Raw genomic sequence first — 6,174 nt, 5'->3', positions numbered from 1 at the left:
TGGAGCCAAGGAAGTGGCAATGTAGGCAGAAGCCTACATTGTGCTGTACGCCTTAGGAAACCAGACAGCTACTTGATCGAAGGCCGCCCATCCGATTTGGCAGGAGCTGTTCCAGGGGTTGGGGTTCCACAACTCGCTGTCTGGAGTTCTGCAGAGCAGCAAAGCTAAGGCTCCAGCAACTCAGCACCTATATCAGCAACAGGGGTATAGTTAGGTGGAGTGGGCTGTTATATCAGAAGAGACCCAGGTAAATGCAGCTGACGATGGTTCCAGAGCTCCCTCCGTTATCAGCAGGGAGCTGTTCTGGTAGCTAAGTTACTTGCATGAGAGACTAATCACATGAAAGCATCTCAAGAAGCCATAACCCTTGTCTCCTCTACTCTCCACCTTCATTTTAATCTCCACTCAGAAAAAGAGGTTCAGGTTGAAGGTTCAGCTCCACTGCTACCTTGCTAAGAGCTGTCTCCAGCCCAGATACCTGCTACCTGGTTCCCTAGAGCTCCATACGCTGCCCTTGCTGAATTTCCTCTGATTGCACAAGCAATCAGTGCTTGCAGGAACTCTGTGAAGCAATTGTGCAGCAATTACTGTTAATCAAAGGTTCAGGACCCCCTCACACACATGGTAGCACTCTAAGTAGTGATTTGGCAGCCAACCACAGTGTGAACATGCACACAGACTCACTCAAGACAGAAGTGTTTCCACTACAGTTTTACATGCATTTTTGAGATCACTTACCAACTCCCTTCCTCAGCCCTTCAGAAGAGAGGCTGGATTTTTTCCCCAGGCACACAAGGGAGGTGGTACTGTACCTTACCTAGTCACCTACCAAGTACATTTGAGGGGAGCGCACAAAGTTGTTGCTGGTGGAAGGGACCTCTGGAGACCGTAGAGTCAACTCTGCTGAAAACAGGGTCAAGTAGAACAGGTTGCTCAGGGCTGCGTGCAGTCGGGTTTTAAATAGCACCGAGGATGGAGACACCACAACCTCTGCGGGCAGCCTGGGTCAGTGCTAGACCATCCTCCCAGTAAAAACAGTTTCTTCTTCTGTCTAAATGGAACCTCCTGTGCTGCAGTTTGTGCCTGTTTCCTCTTGTCCTGTCACTGGGCTCCACTGAGAAGGGCCTGGCTCCATCTTTTTTACTTCCTCCCGTCAGGTATTTACGCACGTGGATAGGATCCCCCTGAGCTTCCCTTCTCCAGGCTGAACGCTCCCAGCTCGCCCAGCCTCTCCTCACGTGTCAGATGCTCCAAGCCCTTTCATCGTCTTCCTGGCCCTTTGCTGGACTCGCTCCAGTAAGTCCGTATCTTGTACTGGGAAATAAACGCGGCGCTGGACCCAGCCCTCCGGCTGTGTCTCCGCGGGGCTGAGGAGAGGGGAAGGATCACCTCCCTCGACCTGCTGGCGATGCTCTGCCTCGTGTTGGCCTGCTTTGCTGCAGGGGTGCATCGCGGGCTCGTCCCCGGTCCTTCTCTGGGGAGCTGCTTCCCAGCCTGTGCTGGTGCCTGGGGTTATTCCTGCCCAGGCGCGGGACTTGGCGTTGCCCTTTGCGGAGCTGGGTGAGGTTCCCGTTGGCCCATTTCCCCAGCCTGTCCCGCTCCCTCTGGGCGGCAGTGCCCCCGCCTGGTCCACCAGCCGCTCCTCCCTGCTTTGTGTCATCCGCGAAGTCGCTGAGAGCGCGCTGGGACACATCCTGCAGGTCAGATTAGCCCATTCTTAAACTGAAAAACAATACCATTTCCCACTCCCAGGTGGTAATGGATACACGCATCCAGACAGCGCGCCGTGGGATTATGCATCTTCACTCGTGTCTAGTGGTAAATAAGGCTTCTATAGAGCTCTTTCCAATATAAGGCATTCAAAGATTTGGCCTGAGAAAAAATGGTAATTTCAAAAACTGGGGAAGCAGACCTCTAAAGCTCAAAACCAACCGGGCAATAGGCTTGCTTTATTTTAACTGCTGACTAGTCTACACAGGTTTGTTGTTGTTCTTTAAAGCGCTGTAGCTTTGCAAAAGAGAGAAGTCAGCGTCAGGATAAAAGCAAAGGTAAAAGCTGTATGACTTTTAACCTTAGTTATAAGAATTGGGGGGCTGCCGTGGCAAACACGCAAATCAATTTTTGCTACAAAAATCTTGAAGGAGTCACAGCACAGTTGTCTAATTATTTTTTCTTTTACTTTAAAGTACTCAAACATTTCAAATTATACAAACAGGACTGCCTCTTGTAGAAAAAAAAATATTCTCTAGAAAAAATTTGTATAAAAATAACATCCTGCTTCAAAGCATGCTACGCTTTTCTCAAGTTACATGGTCTTTATCTCTAAACACACCTTCATAAAACCATTTGGCAGGATCATTATTTTGTGAATGACTTAAGAAGATATACTGCCTGCCTGTGTTTATGGGCAGCTGATTGATGTTCCATGGAATGCCAAGTACCAACAAGTTGGAAGTGCAAAATCCTGGCAAATGATTAACTATAAAAAGCCTAACTTTCTTCTTCCTTCCTGTAAGAAAAATATTTGAAATAAGTAGGATTTGGCAAAGTTCCTCTACCTTCAAACACCACCTGTAAAAATCAAACGTACAAATTCCAGTCATGTTTACACATCACATCATTAGGTTTCCATGACACCATCTTACTCTGTTTTTGTACTGTTATACAGTATGGATATTATTTTGATATGCTGAAGGTAACATGACACAATGAAGTTGGAAGATGCAATAGCAGTCTTCTCACTGTAACAGCAACGTTGCCTCCCTCCCCAGCTGCCCTATTTCGGCCTCCTCTTTGAAAAGTTAATAGTTATACTCACCCTTAAAATACCTGCTCCCTGGCAAGCCAGGCTGCTACACAGCAGCTTCCGCTAGAACTGCTTCGTTATTTCACAAGCTAGTCTGAAGCAGAAGAGTATGTCCCTGGGGATATACCTTACAGTTGCTACTTAGCACCAAGTTCATTTCCATTTTTAATAAAATCTGCCACTAATAGGGGAAAACCCTAATTTTTCTTGTAAGGTGGTACTTTTAAGCCAAAATGTGAAGTGCAAAACTCCAGGGAAATCTACCATCGACACACAAGCAGAAAAATAGTTTTAAAAAGGAGACCTGTGACTCTGAATACTACTACCTTTTTCGATTCAAGTAAAAGCAGCAGAATCTGGCCTCTAGATGGAAAGCCCCTGGAGTTTTAACAAAATTTTTTATTTTCTACGGAGTACCTAAGCTACAGAAGCTTTGAGAAACAAAGACGACCAAACCCATCGCTCCACGCAAGACTTCCACTTCACGGCGGGCTGTGTGTCTATCCACCAGCCCTCTGTTTTCCCCGTCCCACGCTACAAAAGGCATTCGACACAGCCTCCCGCGCCGTGCGTCCCGCACCCGGCTCCAGCCAAAGGGCACGCTGCCCAAGGGAAAGGGCCAGGGCAGCTCCGGCGCTCGCCGTTTGCTGCAGGCAGTCACTTTCTTGGCAGCTGCCAGAGGCTTTCACCTGAACTCTAATGCAACAGAGCTTTTTGGGTTTTGGGACAAAGTCAAGTTCGCTCTGCTTTTGCAAGCTGCCATCAAAAGTTTCTGCCTCGTCCTGCTCCTTTCGTGCAGGTGGAGGAGGCAGGCTTCAAACTTTTCAACAACCTGGTAAAGACTGCCGCAAACTGACAGCGCCTGCTGCCCGCAGCGGGTGCCTGCACTGCATCAGGGTGCTGCTAATGCAGTTAAACACAAGACAAAGTAACTTTTGCTGGTTTACAGTCACAAAACTAGTACAAGGCTCCATGAAATTAACAGAAGACTTACTTAGGTTGAAGACTTAGTCACGCAGGTGATCAAAAAGCAGGGGAAAAAAAAACAAAAACCAAACCCGAACCCCACATCTAAGAGGAGAAGCATGTTGTTTGAGTCTAAACTTAGTCTCCTGGTTAGGAAAATCTTAGGCCATGCCTTCCTCAAAAGGACAGATCATATAAGGTCCAGCTGTACATTCTCTAATGACGCGTGTGTCTCAAGGTCTGCGTAAAGGAAAAACCCTGCAGAGTAAGTTCTGAGCTCTCTACTTTGGCACCTCTGATAAATGTACTCTCTACAAAAACTACTACCACTTCTGGTGCTGCACATACTCAAGGAACAAGATGATTCCTGTCTTCTGGGTGTTTGAGGAAGACAGACTTCAACATCTGGCTCAAAAGTCTTTGATAAACTTTTGATTTTGTCCAAGTGACAAGACAGCACAGTCCAGTTATCAGACAGCATGGCCAGGACTTTATAACTACACGTACAGCAATAGGAAAAGGCAGTCTACAGAGCATGAAAGCAGTAGAGGAATTTATTTTTTTTTTAAATGCAAGGAGGAGGTGGAAATAGGGCTTGCCTTCCATACTGACAGGTGTAAACGCAGGGTGGCCAGCAGCACAGGAAGCACGTATCCAGACAAACCCAATTAAATTTAATGACAACAAATAATTATGTTCTGCAAGTATTTTTCTGAGGCATTACCTCTACAATCTGTTATGCATGATTATCAGCTTCCATGTGTGAATTAGCAAACAGCCAGAAGTTAAAAAGTTAAAAGAATGGGCCATAGTCCAAAGTAGCTCTGCTAGTCTGGATCTTCCTATTATGTTCAGGTAAAAGAAAAGACAAAGGGAGGAAAACAAATCACTGCTCTGTAATACCGTGTTCTTGAAGTAACGGTCAGTGAAGATAAAAAAGTCTTAAGCTGCAGGAACAGTATCAAGTGCCACCGAGCTACTAACAGACTCTTTCTAGAGAGAAAAGTCTGGAATTAGCAGATAAGAGGCTGAGAACTGAAGCAGATTTATCTTACTTGTTTCTAGCAGAATTTGTAGTAACCAGGCTTGTTACAAAAACTGATGAGCTGGAAGCCATCCATTTTACCAGAACCTGCTCGTATCATGTCAAGAAGTGAATCAGCAGTATGGTCCTGTTAGTACAAATAAAAATAGCAGCAGCTAATGTACCCAGCCACCCTGTTCCTCACAGATTCTTAGAAGTGCCAATTTTTACTTTGCAATGTACAAGCACGTACACTAGTTACCGTTTGTTTGGAAGTTGAGACACACATGCCCACACAGCTGCATAAATTACTTAAAATTCATTGCTGGGATGCCAAGACTCCCAAACAGCAACAACAGAAATACACATTTCAGTATCCTATTTCATCCATTTCTACAAGTTTAAACAGTACTAAGTTTATACAATTCTTACAATCAGGGAAAAAACCCACCAATATCTATTATTTTTAAACTGTAGGCCGTACATGACATTGCTCCCCTCGAAACTGCAGCTCACATACGCGGGTTTTAAAGGACAAAAATGCAGCTTTTACCCAAAAACAGAGGGGGAAAGAACTGGTATTTCCAAATTAGTATGAACTCCTCTACAAATAAACACAGGCTGTCACTATAAAGGAGCAGGTGAAGTGTCTCTGTTTCCTAAGCAGTAATGTTTAAGGCACTGTTGTTGACCTATTAAAGAAGCTGTCATTTCTGTTACCAGTAACTATGTAAAATTTTAATATGCAAGTCATGAAGTAAATATACATCACTGGAAGACATTGTGCATCTAGGCTTGAAGAGCCGTGGGATTTAATTTACCTTTACAAACCAGATTCAACAGTCAGATTCACTGCAGCAGGAAGACAGATCATGACCTCTTATGTCAAGAAAACATCAAATACTCCAGATTAGTTTGCCGGTATGGAAGAACTTTTTAACACTCCAAAAAAAAAAATTGTTTTCGTTGTCCCCACGACTTGTCCAATTGAATGTGAACTTTAAGGACACTGGGAATCATGACGGAAAATTTTACTCCATGCAAGAGGGCATGCCAATGGCAAAGAACATGTAAGGATACATACTGATATTCACGGGTGACTTCAGCCCGAAGTTGCATGCTGCTGCTAACAGCAACAGAGACCATCAAATGTGTTTGACAGGTTCTAATACAGCTGAAGTCTAAACTGAAGACTGGCACACTCAAAACCAAATCGCACCACACACCTTTACTAAAGTTGTCACATTCTCTCCTGCAAAGAGTTGATGACTTCTTGCCCTGTATCCCAGCACTGACAAGACTATTTAAATAAGCACTGAAAGGCCAAGTTTTGTATTAAGGGTAAGACAGGTCCAGTTTCAAGACAAGAAATGGCAAA

Source organism: Haliaeetus leucocephalus, unplaced genomic scaffold (assembly GCF_000737465.1).
Source record: "Haliaeetus leucocephalus isolate CR32 unplaced genomic scaffold, Haliaeetus_leucocephalus-4.0 Scaffold151, whole genome shotgun sequence".
Taxonomy (NCBI): Eukaryota; Metazoa; Chordata; class Aves; order Accipitriformes; family Accipitridae; genus Haliaeetus; species Haliaeetus leucocephalus.
Note: the sequence above shows the minus strand (reverse complement) of the source record.